The sequence below is a fragment of the Somniosus microcephalus genome, chromosome 5 (assembly GCF_052327205.1).
Source record: "Somniosus microcephalus isolate GS21.2 chromosome 5, FLI_Smic_1.0, whole genome shotgun sequence".
Taxonomy (NCBI): Eukaryota; Metazoa; Chordata; class Chondrichthyes; order Squaliformes; family Somniosidae; genus Somniosus; species Somniosus microcephalus.
Window position 1 is genome coordinate 45,244,976 of NC_140991.1, and position 17,622 is coordinate 45,262,597.

The following is a 17,622-nucleotide window of genomic DNA, read 5'->3' on the forward strand; positions in this document are numbered from 1 at the left end:
TGCTCCTCGCATTAAGACACAAAGCCTTCAGGCTTGTTTTTTTTTAACACTCTTAGACCTTTTAGAACTATTATTTACTGTGGCCATGTTTGATTTAAACCCTTGACTTCTCTGCCTGCCACTTTTGCTTTTCTCCTTCCTGTCTTTTGCTTCTATCCTTGTTTCCCATTCCTCTGTCTCCCTGCACAGGTTCCCAACCCCCTGCCATTTTAGTTTAAACCCTCCCCAACAGCACTAGCAAACACTCCCCCTAGGACATCAGTCCTGGTCCTGTCCAGGTGCAAACCGTCCAGTTTGTACTGGTCCCACCTCCCCCAGAACCGGTTCCAATGTCCCAGGAATTTGAATCCCTCCCCCTTGCACCATTCCTCTAGCCACGTATTCATCTGAAATATCCTTCTATTTCTACTCTGACTAACATGTGGCACTGGTAGCAATCCTGAGATTACTACCTTTGAGGTCCTATTTTTTAATTTCCCTCCTAACTCCCTATATTCAGCTTTTAGGACCTCGTCCCGGTTTTTACCTATATTTTTGGTACCTATATGTACCATGACAATTGGCTGCTCACCCTCCCCCTCCAGAATGCTCTACAGCCATTCCAAGACATCCTTGACCCTTGCACCAGGGAGGCAACATACCATCCTGGAGTCTCGTTTGCGGCCGCAGAAACGCCTATCTATTCCCCTAACCCTGATGGCAAAAAGTTTGTTGGAGTTAGATTTTAAGTATCGGGCAGGCGACTGGTGGAGTGTGCTGGCTGGTGGCCCGATAGTGCTGGAGGGAGGCTCAGTCCAGTTGAATTTACCTAGAACCGCTAAGTAAAAGTGTTCAGGGTTAACAATCCACCGAATTGTCTTCCCAAAATTATAATTGGCATCCTATGTACGTCATAGGACCCCAATTTGCATATTAAATGGCCCTACTGTCTGAAACAGGCACAGCAGTAGCCCCCCCCCGCCCCCCGCCCAACCTTTCAGGATCGCATCGGTTGGATCCGGAACAGGAATGGGGTGGTAAGATTTCCCCTGCAATTTTCGAGATGCTGCTGCCCTGTTTCCACCCGCCCCCCCCCCCCCACCGCTCCCAACAGAGCCAGTGAAAATCTCTCCCATACTCTTTCCCCGCCTCCTGCGGTTACCTTAATTATTATAGTTCATCTCATGGAAAAGATGTCACTTAACCAGGCGAGAGCTTATTGGAGTCGGTAAATTCCAGAATGAAATGGAAACCAGCCAGTCAAGAGGAACAGACTAAGAGGAGGAATAGCAAGCATTTTCTGCCAGCACAGCTGTGGTGTATTGATCAGATCAATTATGAACATAGAACAAAAGAGGTCTTTCAAGGCTGTTGGGCTTCATGCTGTCACAGATACCTGCTACATTCAACTTGACACACATTCTTTTTGTGATATTTTGCAATGCAAGACAAGCGTTCAGCTTTTCCAGGACTGCTGGCTGTGGGTGATGTCAAAGCGGAAAGGCTATCCTATTGGAGCCAACCGGGAATGGCCTTTTGTTGCTGACCACGGCGTCAAGGAGGAGTCAGGGTAAGCCCACGACTAAATGGAAACGTTTAAATGAGAGAATCTGATATTTTTTAATCGAAGTCCAGCTGGGATTAAACGAACGTGTAAAAAGGTCCATTCAGTCCAGCGAGCCTAATCCTTCCACAGGGTCTGTTTTAAGGCAATGGCCCTTTCTATTGCGGACGAGATGCTGGTAGTTCTGTAGTACGTTGTATGTCAGGGTTAACACTGGTCAGAGAAGACCTGGGTCAAAGCATTGTTCGATCTCTTGCACTTCCACAGCTTCTCTGTCATGGAGACACCAAGGTGGAGAGGGACAGTGGACTCATGGGAAGCGATCAAACTTTCACTGAGAGATCCTGACAAGGTTTGCACCTGGGCTAATCAGTTACAAATTAAAGTTCAGTACAAACAAATGAAGTCACTGCCTATTGGATTTAGAATTGGGAGGCATGTGTACTCTAAAGGCGAGATAAAACCTGCTAAAGTGAAGACTTAAAGAGATCTAGGTGTGTTAATTGACTCATTGGTCACCATGTCTAAACAATGCAAAGTGGCAATAAATGAAGATACTGGATGCTAGGTTATAATGCCAAGTCAGTTCAAACTACCAAAAATCATGCTGAAGCTACAGTAACTTGGTCAGACTCCATCTGGAGTACTTTGTACAGTTCAGGCCACCATGACATAAAGAGGCCAACTAGGCCTTAGAGGCAGTGCGGAGGAGAACAACAAAGAGCTCTGAGGGAGGATTTTTTGGATAGGGTTCTTCAACTGCAAATAGATATGTCTCAGAGCTGACCTTCCTAGAGTATGGGATGCTTAATGAAACAGAGAAAGTAAAGCTGGACAACAGTGACTACACTCCAAAGGTACTTCATTGGCTGTAAAGCGCTTTGAGACGTCCGGTGAAAGGCACTATATAAATGCAAGTCTTTCTTTCTTCAAGTCACTCTTTAATATTATCTTTAGATAGACTAGCACAGCAGGAACATAAGAACATAAGAAGTAAGAGCAGGAGTAGGCCATATGGCCTCTCGAGCCTGCTTCACCATTCAATAAGATCATGGCCGATCATCGACCTCAACTCCACTTTCCCACCTGATCTCCATATTCCTTGATTCCCCTAGAGTCCAAAAATCTATCTATCTCAGTCTTGAATATACTCAAAGACTCAGCATTCACAGCCCTCTGGGGCAGAGAATTCCAAAGATTCACAACCCTCTGAGTGAAGAAATTCCTCCTCATCTCGGTCTTAAATGGCCTACCCCTTATCCTGAGACTATGCCCCCTCGTTCTAGACACTCCAGCCAAGGGAAACAACCTCTCAGCATCTACCCTGTCAATCCCCTTCAGAATCTTGTATGTTTCATGAGGGAAAGAAACCATAGGTTCAGAGTCGTGAAGAGGACAGGATGAGGAATTACTTTTATTTTTACACAGAAAGTGATCAACAGCTGCAGTGGGTTGCCAGGAAGGGTGATTGAGACCAGGACACTTTACTCATTTAAGAAACAACCATATGCTGAATTGGAACAGCAGCAGTGTTGGTATCTTGAAAGGATAAGATCAAATGGCTGAAGGACCTTCTTCATCCAAACTGATTTTTACCCACAATCTCTCAATGGAGGCGACCAAACACAGGTAAAACTTCAAGAAGATAAATCCCCGAATGCCAAAGGTAATTGATAAAGCTCCAAGATATCAATCTAACTGTACATCCTATTCTAGTCAGCTCTAACAAGTTGCATTCTACAGATGGCACATATCGACAGCTGCCCAGGAACCATTGTATTCCATAAAGAAATTTTGGCCAACCATGTCTATTTGTATATCCTTGAATTTATCCAGCTCTGTTTTGAAGAATGTTTATATAGTGCTATCTGCTTTTGCTGGGAATTTATACCACATATTCACTATTCTGTGAGGGGAAAAGAATCTAGAGGTAGAATTTCCGTTTTGGGCACAATCGGCGATTCCGGCGCAAACTGCGGCCAAAATTGCGCCTGTTTTGTAAAATGTTTTTTCTCCCCGAGTTTCCATGTCGCCGAACGCCGAATCTGCCATTAACCAGCGCAATCGGGCATCGTTTTAACATGTAGTAAGTTGGTAAAGTTTGATTAATACAGCTGAGAATGAGTTTATCACAAAAAAATAAGCTTTTTAAATCACAGTGTCATTCCACCACCTGGGAGTAATCCGATTTTAAATTGCTGAAAATAACTTTTAAAAAAATATACAAAACTCTATTTTCTAGTTAGATTGGGGTACAGGAGTGACTTCCTTAGTAAATCAAAAAAAAATCATTCGAAACGCCCCTATTAGTGTCCTTGTGCCCAAAAGTTCCAGCTTAACTTTTGGAGCTTCCTCGAAGGCCCGCAAACGAGTGCAATTAGCGGAAACTCCAATGGTGGTTAATTCACCCCGGGGGGGGGCGTGGCCAGTTTTGAGGGCAGGGCCTGCTTCGAGTGCAATGCTTTTAAAACTAGCGCAAAAGATCGCAGAAACTCAAGTTGCGCTGAACACAAATTGCGCTTAAAATTCCACGATCTTTTGCGCCGGTTATGCCGATATTGGGGGAATTGCGCCGAAAAAACCAACGCATTCGAGCGGGGACACCAGACCCAAATCTCTAATCTTGCTAATCTCTAGTCTTAATTTGTACTCATGTTCTCTATTTCTCTGACCACATCTAAGTTAATTAGCCTGATTGTTTTAGAGACCTGGGGGTTGAATTTCCACTGGGGTTCTCCTGATTATCTGCCGTAACTTCAGCAGAATATTCGCGGAAATCCCGGAGCAATGACACACCGTTCCTCTGTTGTTTCTGCAGAAGTTACGGAAGACAATCAGGAGAACCCCCTTGGACATTCAACCTTCGAGAACAGTTTGGGTCTGCGTGTCTTTTCTCATGTTTTAGAGCTGGAAATGATCCTAATAGTTCTTCTGTAAACCATCTCAAATGCATCAATCTTATGTGAAAGGTAAGTTGGCCAGATATTTTAAGTATTGCCGTACTAATGATTTACACAGTGTTGACATGAATAGATTTTCTACCAACTACCTGATCAGAATCAGAGCCAAATGTCAGGCTGGCTCAGTTGGTAGTATTCACGCCTCTGGTCAGTAGGCTGTGGATTCAAGCCCATTTCAGAATTTAAATCAAGTTATAGGCTGGCGCTTTAGTGCAGTACAGAGGGAGTGCTGCATTGTCATAGGGGCTGTATTTCAGAAGAGGAGTTGAATCATCTGTCTGTTCAGGGTGTAAAAAGATCACATGGCATTATTCCACGAACAGCAAGGAATTCTTATAGTCCAAGGCCAACATTCCTGTCTGAACCAACATCAGCATAACAGCATTTTGTTCCGCTCCACCTCCTCCGCAGTTCTCTGCAATCCTTTCTGAACAGCAAAGTTGTGAAGGGTGCAGCAAGCAACCATGAGGGGATAGTACCACTTCAAAGCATATAGCGGTACCCTTCCTGAACTATCAATGGAGTGAAAACTTGCCTTGAGAACCACTATAGTTCTCTCAGAGAACCACTCTAATTGATGGATGAACCTCATTGTATTAATGTTCTGCTGGTGAATTTGGCAGCTGAAGTTGGGTAAAGAATCGTGAAATCGAGTATGCCTTATCTCCAGGAACCATCCTGACACTTAACAGTCCTCAATAGAACTGGAAGCGTGGACTGCCTCAAGGCAGTGTTGTGCCAACTCTCTGTGAACTTGGCATTGATATGAAGGATTCATTACAGCTGATCACCAACAATTTGATCATTGAGGGAATGGAATTTAATTCAATTCAGGAAATTCAATAGGTCCACAGTAGGAGCCTGCAGTGCAATGTAGGTGACACCCACAGAACTTTGGGGGAATAGCAACATGATGGAACTGAATGGCTCTGTCAGGCCGCTGTTTAGGAGCCATTCCAAAATGGATGAATCCCCAGCTCTCTTGAAGATGGTGACCAGCCATATGCAGGTCCAGATAACATGCCAAGCTACATTGCAGAAGTCCATAGTAGCAGCTTGGAAGAAGCCAGTGGCATAAAGATCAAGGGGGAAAAATTCGGTATTGCCATATTTGGGGGGCCATTATCGGCCGTGCGCAAAGTTCAGCGCCTGGCGCTAATTATCGCCTCCGACAGCAAACTTGGCTTTTATCGCCCCTGGAGGTGATTGGAGCGCCAAATCAGGCGCTACACACCTGTCTTAAGGCGCAAAGGCCAAGGAGTGAGGCGCTACCTCAGAGTGCTGGCGAAGCAAGGAAGGGCAAATCAAAATAAACCTGCAAAGTGCTGCTCAGTACTCAAAACTCCTTCACACAGCGTTGAATCTCTCCAGAAGCCTCTCTCTCTCAGAATGTGTGGTGCAAAAATGTCGCCGACAAAAAAATGTCAGGAAGCGGTCGCCTTTAAATAGCGCTCCCCCAGTCCCTTTCTGACAGCATAACGCTCCCCTCAACCTGTCGTTGCTAGCGGCAGGCGGTAAGGCAGGGGGCGCCACTCAATATCCGGTCCGGGGCGCTAACGGGGCGTTGCGCACTCGACTGATGTCACAATCTGCCGGCGCAGGAGATCGTGGTGGTAGTGTTTAGCGCCGCCGCAAAATGTCTAGTTAATTTTGCGAGCGGCACAAACATCGCCGCGCCCGGCCTCTAGTTGCTTTGCGCCCCAATTGGCGCCCTCTTAAGGTGCTAATGAGAGGCGCAAACAACTGAATCTTTCCCCCAAGTCTTATGTTCATTAATAAATAGACATTCTTATTATGAACACAGCTAGCTTTTGCTAGTTACTTTATTGAGTACATGTGAACTAGGTACAGTATCTGTAGAGGCCTCCATCTTGACTGCTGCCTTGTGGGTAGCCTAGTGCCTCATGGGTAATGTAGTCTTAATATACATACAGCTGGGTAGTGTAGTCTTATACATACAGCTATATACAGCTCTACAGCTCCACCTAGTGTCCACTATAGAATGACATGTTATTGATCATTACACCAAGTGCTCTACCAAATTTAACCGCCATTGGCAGAGTTGTTCAGGCACTTGAAATGGGCTGTAAGCCATCGTGCAGAAGGTGGCACAGTTCATAGAAACATAGAAGATAGGAGCAGGAGTAGGCCATTAGGCCCCTCGAGCCTGCTCTGCCATTCAATGAGATCATGGCTGATCATCCAAATTCAGTACCCTGTCCCTGCTTTCTCCCCATACCCCTTGATCCCTTTAGCCTTCAGAAATATATCCAACTCCTTCTTGAATATATTTAATGAATTGGCCTCCACTGCCTTCTGTGGTAGAGAATTCCACAGGTTCACCACTCTCTGGGTGAAGAAATTCCTCCTCATTTCTGTCCTAAATGGCTTACCCCTTATCCTTAGACTGTGACCCCTGGTTCTGGACTCCCCGACCATCGGAAACATTCTTCCTGCATCTAGTCTGTCCAGTCCTGTCAGAATTTTATAAGTTTCAATGAGATCCCCTCTCATTCTTCTAAACTCCAGCGAGTACAAGCCCAGTTGACCCAATCTCTCCTCATACATCATTCCTGCCATCCCAGGTATCAGCCTGGCGAGTCTTCGCTGAACTCCTTCCATGGCAAGAACATCCTTCCTCAGATAAGACGACCAAAACTGCACACAATACTCAAGATGTGGTCTCACCAAGACCCTGTACAACTACAGTAAGACATCCTTGTTCCTGTACTCAAACCCTCTCGCTACGAAGGCCAACATACCATTTGCCTTATTACACGCCTGCTGCACCTGCATGCTTACCTTCAGCGACTGGTGCACAAGGACACCCAGGTCTCGTTGCACTTCCCCTTCTCCCAATTTATTGCCATTCAGATAATAATCTGCCTTCCTGTTTTTGCCACCAAAGTGGATAACCTCACATTTATCCATGTTATATTGCATCTGCCATGCTTCTGCCCAATCACCCAACCTGTCCAAATCATCCTGGAGTTTCTCGGCATCCTCCTCACAGCACACATGCCCACCCAGCTTTGTGTCGTCTGCAAACTTGGAGATATTACATCTAGTTCCCTTGTCTAGATCATTAATATATATTGTGAATAGCTGGGGTCCAAGGACCGATCCCTGCGGTACCCCACTAGTCACTGCCTGCCACTCGGAAAAAGATCCGTTTATTCCAACTCTTTGCTTTCTGTCTGCCAACCAGTTCTCTATCCAAGTCAATACCTTGCCCCCAATCCCATGTGCCTTAACTTTACACGCTAATCTCTTATGCGGGGCCTTAGCGAAAGCCTTCTGAAAGTCCAAATACACCACATCCACTGGTTCTCCCTTATCTATTTTACCAGTTACATCCTCAAAAAATTCCAGTTGTCAAGCACGATTTACCTTTTGTACATCCATGTTGACTTTGTCCGATCCTGTCACTGTTTTCCAAGTGCTCTGCTATTACATCTTTTATAATGGACTCCAGCATTTTTCCCACTACCGATGTCAGGCTTACCGGTCTGTAATTCCCCGCTTTCTCTCTACCACCTTTTTTGAATAGTGGGGTAACATTAGCTACCCTCCAATCCATGGGTACTGTTCCAGATTCCATCGAATGTTGGAAGATGATCAGCAATGCATCTACTATTTCTAGGGCCACTTCCTTAAATACCCTAGGATGTAGATTATCAGGCCCTGGGGATTTATCGGCCTTCAATCCCGTCAACTTCCCTAACACCATTTCCCTACAAATACTGATTTCTTTCAGTTCCTCCCTTTCATCAGACCCTATGTTCCCCGGCATCTCTGGGAGGTTATTTGTGTCCTCCTTTGTGAAGACAGAACCAAAATATGTATTTAGTTGGTCTGCCATTTCTTTGTTCCCCATTATAAATTCCCCTGATTCTGACTGCAAGGGACCTACGCTTGACTTCACCAATCTTTTTCTCTTCACATATCTATAAAAGCTTTTACCGTCAGTTTTTATGTTCTCTGCAAGCTTACTCTCATCCAGGGCTTCCTTAGGTGAATCAAAGATGAAGAAGTGACAGCTTCTCACTCGGCCCCTTATAAGATCTCTGGGGCCTATAGACTCATTGTGGAAGGCACTAGTGGGCTGCCTTCATCCTCTTTTCATGCTGCCTCACTCTCTTTTCTATTCTCCTCTTCCTCCTCTATCAAGATTGCAAACATTGTTACTCTAAGGCATCCCTTACTGTGGGTGGGGGCCAAAAATCTGTTGATGACGAGTGAGTTCCTAACTAACAGTTCGAGGTGCAGCTCAGTAGCGCCCCCCTGCCCCACCCTAACAATATGCAGACAAGTGTGAGAACTGGGTAAAAGTTATTGAGGCTGTAGGATGGATTTAAATGGATCATTTTGATCAGTCAGATCTGCTCATGGCAAGGCAACACTTTGTGTATCTGGTCCTAAGCTACACTGAGTGCATTGGGGAGGCTGACTCCTTAGGACATCCATCACATTTGCATGCCCGCACTGCAGAAGGGGTGAATGGAGCAAACTACCCCTTGCACTTTGACCGGAAGTTTCAGTGGAATCAAAGTGGGACAGAAACCTGGCCGAAATGGACCCGCCCAATTGCGTTGTGCCCACAGCGTGCCTCTATCTCAGCAAAAAACAGCGCAGATTTTTGGATGCCCTTATTTCCAATCTAAGTACGACACGGGCGGATCACATTCAGAAATTTGCTTTCTGTCTCATCTCACTCCCTCTTATTGAAACCTTAGGATGGATACACGGTAGTATGCCAATAAATATATCACGTGCCGGCTGGATGCTAAGAGGCTCCAACGATAAGTCAAATTTACACATAAAAGCACGCAAATGCCCAGTAAAACTGTTAAAGAATATTGGAGGCTTCGGTTCAACCAAAGTCTGGTAAACAAATCAATAACACACTTAAAATATGTAAATGCTCAGTGAAATGTCTACAATTTCATTGGATCTACAGCTATTGCACTTAGCTGCACACGCTGTAACTCCAACTGCATATTTATCGTAAGTGTACAATTTAAACTATTCTTGAAGGCATAATTATACACATAATCCCATTTTGAGTTAAGACCATTTCTTAAGTTGCTTTTGTCGAAAGCAGTCAACATGTCACATTAACAGATGGTGCCCAGGCTCGCTGAGAGGAGGGGGGATGAGCTTAACCCTGCCAGTGAGAAGCTTCTTTCTTTTTAAATTTGAGGCTGTATTCTTTGAGTAGCAGTTAGCACCAGTGGGAGGTGATGAAGTTAATGCACCGATAATTAAAATGGTATGAATTATTTTTTGAAAGCTGTTTGAATAAAATATATCTTTTTTCCCCTGAAATAAATCATTTAATAAGTAAGCGCTGGGAATGAATTGTAAGACTGTAATCTAATCCAGAAATTCAGATGCAGCCTTAAAACTGTGATTGGACAGTTCAATCCGTATATAACCACCCCACTGTATTCCTGAACTCATTCCCTGGGAGCTTACTTAAAATAAATGTAAATGCAGTTTATTTTCCTTTTGTGTGTGTGAGGGCATTTGGGAGGGGGAATTTGTGAGTGTGTGTGTGTGTGGGGTGTGGGGGGGTAGTGGGGTGCGTGTGTGGGGTGTGTGTGTGTGGGGTGGTTTGGGGGTGTGTGTGTGGGGAGGTGAACACGTGGGGGGGGTGGATATGAGTGTGTGGGGTGTGTGTGTTGGGTGTGTGTGAGGGGTGTGTGTGTGTGAGGGGTGTGTGAGTGTGTGGGGTGTGTGTGTTGGGTGTGTGTGAGGGGTGTGTGTGTGAGGGGTGTGTGTGTGGAGTGTGTGTGTGAGGGGTGTGTGTGTGAGGGGTGTGTGTGAGGGGTGTGTGTGTGAGGGGTGTGTGTGTGAGGGGTGTGTGTGTGAGGGGTGTGTGTGAGGGGTGTGTGTGGAGTGTGTGTGTGAGGGGTGTGTGTGTGTGAGGGGTGTGTGTGTGTGAGGTGTGTGTGTAGGGTGTGTGTAGGGTGTGTGTGAGGGGTGTGTGTGAGGTGTGTGTGTGTAGGGTGTGTGTGAGGGGTGTGTGTGGAGTGTGTGTGTGAGGTGTGTGTGTGTGAGGGGTGTGTGTGGAGTGTGTGTGTGAGGGGTGTGTGTGGGGTGTGTGTTTGGGGTGTGTGTGTGGGGTGTGTGTGTGCAGTGTGTGTGTGAGGGGTGTGTGTGTGAGGGGTGTGTGTGTGAGGGGTGTGTGTGTGAGGTGTGTGTGTGTTTGGGGTGTGTGTGTGGAGTGTGTGTGTGAGGGGTGTGTGTGTGTGAGGGGTGTGTGTGTGTGAGGTGTGTGTGTGTAGGGTGTGTGTGAGGGGTGTGTGTGAGGGGTGTGTGTGGAGTGTGTGTGTGAGGGGTGTGTGTGTGGAGTGTGTGTGTGAGGTGTGTGTGTGAGGGGTGTGTGTGTGAGGGGTGTGTGTGGAGTGTGTGTGTGAGGGGTATGTGTGTGGGGTGTGTGTTTGGGGTGTGTGTGTGGGGTGTGTGTGTGCAGTGTGTGTGTGAGGGGTGTGTGTGTGAGGTGTGTGTGTGTTTGGGGTGTGTGTGTGGAGTGTGTGTGTGAGGGGTGTGTGTGTGGAGTGTGTGTGTGGGGTGAGCGTGTGTGTGAGGGGTGTGTGTGGTGTGTGTGTGTGGGTGTGTGTGTGGGGTGTGTGAGGGTGTGTGTGTGGTGTGTGTGTGTGGGGTGTGTGTGTGGGGTGTGTGAGGGTGTGTGTGTGGGGTGTGTGTGTGTGGGGGGGGTGGAATGTGTGTGTGTGTGGGGTGTGTGTGTGGGTTTGTGGTTGTGGGTTGTGCGTTTGAGGGTGTGTGTGTGAGGGTGAGTGTGTGTGTGAGGTGTGTGTGTGGGGTGAGCGTGTGTGTGAGGGGTGTGTGGGGTGAGCGTGTGTGTGAGGGGTGTGTGGGGTGAGCGTGTGTGTGAGGGGTGTGTGAGTGGGGTGTGTGTGTGGGGTGTATGTGTGAGGGTGTGTGTGTGGGGGGGGTGGGGGTGTGTGTGTGGAGGGGTGGGGGTGTGTGTGTGGAGGGGTGGGGGTGTGTGTGTGGTGCGTTCTATGAAACAGTGATTCATAAAAGAAAGACTTATGAAATAATACTGGGCGGCCTGCGGGTGGCGCTGTCCAGGGAGAATATAAATACTCGGGAACGGGCTCAGCTTGTGCAGGACATTCTTAACAGGAAATTGTGAAGGCCACAAGTAGACCTGCATGTTGTAAAACAGTTGATTAAAGCTTTGTTTAACGCTTAGACCAAGGGGGAAAAATTCAGGTGGTAGCGCCACCCATTAGCGCCTTAAGAGGGCATTAAGTGGGGCGCAAACCAACTAGCGCCCGGGCGCGGCGATATCTGCGCCTCTCGCGAAATTGACCGGACATTTTGCGGCGGGTTGGACTTACTCAAACCTCCAAGGGCAGAGCAGGTTGTCCAACGTCAACAACAAGCTCAAGTTGAAAGGAGAGAGAAAAGAGCCAAGGAGAGACAGTTTCATCTTGGAGAGCACGTCCTAGCTCAAAACTACAACACTGGACCGAAACGGGTTCCTGCTACGGTGATCGCGCAGACGGGCCCTGTGTCTTACACGGTTGAAACTGCTGAGGACGTCGTCTGGAGAAGACACACTGATCAACTGTTGCTAGGAGCAGAGACAGCCACAGAGGCTCCAACGGCTGGTTGGTCTGAACTGTTTCCGGATGATACCGCAAACCAGCATCCCTTGCCACAGTGCTCTTCTCCAACACAGGAAGTCAAAGAGACTGTTCCACCTGTGCAAACTCCTGACTTTCGACTGACACAGGCACCTTCTCTATCTAGGCCAGTGTCAATGCCTACTGCTGTGGAAGCCAGCGATGACCGCCGGTATCCTGTCAGAGAGCGGCGGCCTCCAAGACGCTTGGATCTGTAGGCTTAGTGACTCACCCACAAGACTGGGGCAGAATAAACCCAAGGGTAAAGTCTGGGTTTGAGGCAGTCTACCTCTACTCTTGGTTAGTTGAGTGCATTGAAAGTAACTTACCTGTTGAGGAATAATGGGGACATTTCATTTAAGAGGGGAGGAATATGTTATGTATTGTGTATTCTCCTCCCACCTGCTGGTGGCGCTGTCACAGCAGATAAATAGTTGGGTTTGTTCTCTTGGTTGGGTTTTTGTTCTCTTTGTTCTGTACTCTCCAGAACCTTCCTTTTTAATAAAGAAACCGCATGTTTCTTTAAGATGGCGGGTAAGCCTGGATCATTGTGTGACATCATGTAGACTGATGACCAGTCTAATTTTATTCTCCCCATCCACGAACGTCCCAGCAGGGAGAAGTAGTCTCCTTTAACTACATAGAGTGGTAACTTCCTAGTTTGTCCATTCAACTGAACTGTGACCTCAGTGATACCTCTCACGGTTACTCCTTCACCGGTATATGTCTTTAACACTACATTAGCTGGTTGAAGTGGAAGGTGCTTTAATGTCTTTTTGTCGACTGTCTCTGACATAAGAGATACTGCTGCCCCGGTATCGATCTGCATTCGCACAGGCTGCCCCTCTAGTAAGGGTGAGACCCAGTAGCCATGCGAATCCCCAGCTACAGTCAGCACGTTCAGTAATAGTTCCTCCTCTGAAGTGTCACTTGCCCCTGTTTTGTCCTGTTCTACAGAGCAGACATGCTTCTTTGTCTTTTGTCTGAATGTTTTTTTTCTTCCTTCCGTCTTTGACGTTTTCTCTATGTCATTTTTATTTCCGCATGCGCGCTGAATATGTCCCTTTTTACCACAGCTGTGGCAATCCATGTCCACACACCAGCATGCAGACGCAAGATGCACCGTTTTACCACAACGGAAGCATGGCCCTTGGCTCTCTGTTCTTACTTTGTGCACTTTTTCTGTTGCACCCAACTGTTGAGCTTCCTTAGCTGCCAATTCCATGGAAATACTGATTTCAATGGCCTTTTGTAGAGTCAGATTACTCTCTGTTAATAGTCTCTTCTGTATGGCTTCAGTTCTCATACCACACACTAGCCTGTCTCTTATAGTATCATTTAGCACATCATTAAACTCACAGTGCTCTGATAGTCATTTTAGTGCAGTTACAAACATGGTCACTGTTTCTCCTTCTTCCTGGTTATGCCTGTGGAACCTAAACCTCTCAGCTATAACTAAGGGTTTGGGTGGACAATGCCCTTTTAGTATCTCCACAATTTCGCTATATTGTTTAGTCCCTGGTTTATCTGGATGCACTAAAGTACGCAAAAGATTGAAAGTCTTTGGTCCCATCACACTTAACAATGTAGGTACTACTTTGTTCCCTCCAATGTCATTTGCTTGTGTGAAGTATTCAAATCGTTCTGGGTATGAGCTCCATTGTTCGACATGCTCATCAAACGGTCCAATGTTACCGATAATTCCAGCCATTTTCCTTCTCTCAGGCTCCTAATTATCATTCACTAAGGATCCTTCCAATGTTGAACTTAACTAAAATCACCATCAGTTATTTAGTGCTTCAATTCACAGATCGTTTCACAGTTGAATAAATGTCCTTCCCGATTTACTCACTGCTTTTCCTCCCCTTCCGCACAGCAGAGCCACGTAAGTTCAGGCGTCCTCGTCGCCACTTTGTTGTGTCGGTACCTTTCTACCTAGACACAATTAGTCTCAGAACCCAGAGATTCAAACATGCGGTTTCTTTATTAAAAAGTAAGGTTCTGGAGAGTACAGAACAAAGAGAACAAAAACCCAACCAAGAGAACAAACCCAACCATTTATCTGCTGTGACAGCGCCACCAGCAGGTGGGAGGAGAACACACAATACATAACAGGGGAAAAATTCAGGTGGTAGTACCACCCGTTAGCGCCTTAAGAGGGCGCTAAGTGGGGCGCAAACCAACTAGCACCCGGGCGCGGCGATATCTGCGCCTCTCGCGTAATTGACCGGACATTTTGCGGCAGCGCTAAACACTACCGCCACAATCTCCTGCGCCGGCAGATCGTGACATCAGTCGAGTGCGCAACGCCCCTGTAGCGCCCCAGACTGGAAATTGAGTGGCGCCCCCTGCCTTAACGCCTGCAGCTTGCAACGACAGGTTGAGGGGAGCGTTTTGCAGTCGGGAAGGGACTGGGGGAGCGCTATTTATAGGCGACCACTTCCTGCCTTTTTTTGTTGGTGACATTTTTGCACCGTGCATTCTGAGAGAGAGAGAGAGAGAGAGAGACTTCTGGAGAGATTCTACACTGTGTGAAGGAGTTTTGCATACTGAGCAGCACTTTGCAGGTTCATTTTGATTTGCCCTTGTATCTATTTAGAAGAGACTGTGGGGGCTGCACTCTGAGCTCTTTCCCTGGGTCTCTCCATTGTTCTTTCCAGCAGATTTGATGTACAGGTCTCTCCAGGCCGAGACTCAAGGCTACAATGAACAGGATGTGGATGGAGACCAAGATAAACCCTCCCCTTTAAGATAAAAACAGAAAATGCTGGAGAAACTCAGCGGGTCAAGCAGCATCTGTGAAGAGAGAAACAGATTTAACGCTTCAGGTCGATGACCATTCATCAGAACTCCCCTTTAAGAATTGGCCGGTGCCAGTGTGTCTGTGTTCCATTGCTGACTGACATCACATGAGCTTCACCAGCGCTGTGGGTTAGTGCCTCGCTCCTCGGCCTTTGCGCCTTAAGACAGATGTGAAGCGCCTGATTTAGCGCTCCAATCACCTCCAGGGGCAATAAAAAACAAGTTTGCAGTCGGAGGCGATAATTAGCGTCAGGCGCTAATCTTTGCGCCCGGCCGATAATTGCGCCCCAAATGGGGCGATACGGAATTTCTCCCCCCAAGTGCCTAAAGTTTTCTTACGTCAGTTTGTGTGTGTGTGTGGTGGGTGTTTGGGGGGGGGTTTGTGTGGGGGGTTTGTGTTGGTGGGGTGTGTGTGGGGGGGCGCGTGTGTGTGTGGGGGGGGGGCGCGTGTGTGTGGGGGGACGCGTGTGTGTGGGGGGGCGTGTGTGTGTGGGGGGACGCGTGTGTGTGGGGGGGCGCGTGTGTGGGGGGGCGCGTGTGTGTGGGGGGGACGCGTGTGTGTGGGGGACGCGTGTGTGTGGGGGGGCGCGTGTGTGTGGGGGGGGGCGCGTGTGCGTGGGGGGACGCGTGTGTGTGGGGGGGACGCGTGTGTGTGGGGGGGCGCGTGTGTGTGGGGGGGGGCGCGTGTGTGTGGGGGGGGCGCGTGTGTGTGGGGGGGGCGCGTGTGTATGGGGGGGACGCGTGTGTGTGGGGGGGCGCGTGTGTGGGGGGGGCACGTGTGTGGGGGGGGGCGTGTGTGGGGGGGGCGCGCGCGTGTGTGGGGGGGGCGCGTGTGTGTGGGGTCCGTGTTTGGGGTGCGTGGGGGTGTGTGTGTGGGGGGGGTGTGTGTGTGTGGGGGGGGGGGTGTGTGTGGGGTGTGACGTAAGAAAGCTACTAGGCACTTGGTCTAAGCGTTAAACAAATCTTTAATCAACTGTTTTACAACATGGAGGTCTAGTTGTGTCCTTCATTAGTTCCTGTTAAGAATGTCCTACGCAAGCTGGGCCCGTACCTGAGTACTTATACTCTGCTTGGACAGGGACACCCGCAGGCCGCTCAGTTGATTCATGTCATTGTGTGTGAGGGATGTGTGTGTGGGGTTCGTGTGTGGGGTGTGTGTGTGGGGTGTGGGGTGTGGGGTGTGTGTGTGGGGTGTGGGTGTGGGGTGTGTGTGTGGGGTGTGGGGGTGTGTGTGGGGTGTGTGTGTGGGGTGTGGGGTGTGGGTGTGTGTGTGTGTGTGGGGTGTGGGGTGTGTGTGGGGTGTGGGGTGTGGGTGTGTGTGTGTGTGTGGGGTGTGGGGTGTGTGTGGGGTGTGGGGTGTGGGTGTGTGTGTGTGTGTGTGGGGGTGTGTGTGGGGGGTGTGGGAGTGTGTGTGGGGTGTGTGTGTGTGGGGGGTGTGGGTGTGTGTGTGGGGGGGGTGTGGGTGTGTGTGTGTGTGTGGGGTGTGGGTGTGTGTGGGGGGTGTGGGTGTGTGTGTGGGGTGTGTGTGTGTCATATTGGGCAGAAACAACAAAAACCCAAAGCAAACTCAATTGCTACTTGGCCCTAAACAGACAATACAACATAGCTGATTACCTGACCATGGTAAAGGATAACAAACTGAGAAGAACCTTGACAAGGTACAGACTTAGCGAACATAGCCTAGCGATCGAAAAAGGCAGACACAGGCAGACCAGGCTGCCAAGAGAAGACAGGATATGCTCTCACTGCAGTCAGGGAGTAGTTGAGACAGAGATGCACTTCCTCACAGCCTGTGGAAAATATCAGGGCATCAGAGAGAATTTCTATCAAAAATTCTCACAAATATGCCCTGAATTCAGAAATCTGACTGACAACCAAAAACTCCCATTCCTACTGGGGGAGGAGAGAAGCTGTGTAACACTGGCGGCACACTATGTTACAGCTTGCCATGAACAGAGGGACAACCAGTAAACTAAGACAAGAGTATATATAAACAAGGCGAAAATATATTTATAAACTCAGGGATATACCTGTTTATACACTGTATGAATGGAACCGCGTTTATGTGTTCAACCATAAATGTATTTTGATGCTTTGGCAACATAAGATGTACCTTATCATGCCAATAAAGCGATTTGTATTGTATTGTATTATTGTATTGTGTGGGGGGGTGTGGGTGTGTGTGTGTGGGGTGTGGGGTGTGTGTGGGGTGTGGGTGTGTGTGTGGGGTGTGGGTGTGTGTGTGGGGTGTGGGGTGTGGGTGTGTGTGGGGTGTGGGTGTGTGTGGGGGGTGTGGGTGTGTGTGGGGTGTGTGTGTGGGGGGTGTGGGGTGTGGGTGTGTGTGTGGGGTGTGTGTGTGGGGGGTGTGGGGTGTGGGTGTGTGTGGGGTGTGGGTGTGTGTGTGGGGTGTGGGTGTGTGTGTGGGGTGTGGGGTGTGGGTGTGTGTGGGGTGTGGGTGTGTGTGGGGGGTGTGGGTGTGTGTGGGGTGTGTGTGTGGGGGGTGTGGGGTGTGGGGGTGTGGGTGTGTGGGGTGTGTGTGTGGGGTGTGGGTGTGTGTGGGGGGTGTGGGTGTGTGTGGGGTGTGTGTGTGGGGGGTGTGGGGGGTGGGTGTGTGGGGTGTGTGTGTGGGGTGTGGGTGTGTGTGGGGGTGTGGGTG

The 17,622-nt window shown here is 48.4% G+C and overlaps 1 protein-coding gene across 1 annotated transcript in view; it reads right to left on the minus strand.

The window, feature by feature from the left end:
• The window catches only part of adarb2 (adenosine deaminase RNA specific B2 (inactive)), a 409,469-nt gene that overhangs the window by 228,645 nt on the left and 163,202 nt on the right, over nt 1-17,622 (minus strand). The gene's annotated exons all lie outside the window — the stretch shown is intronic.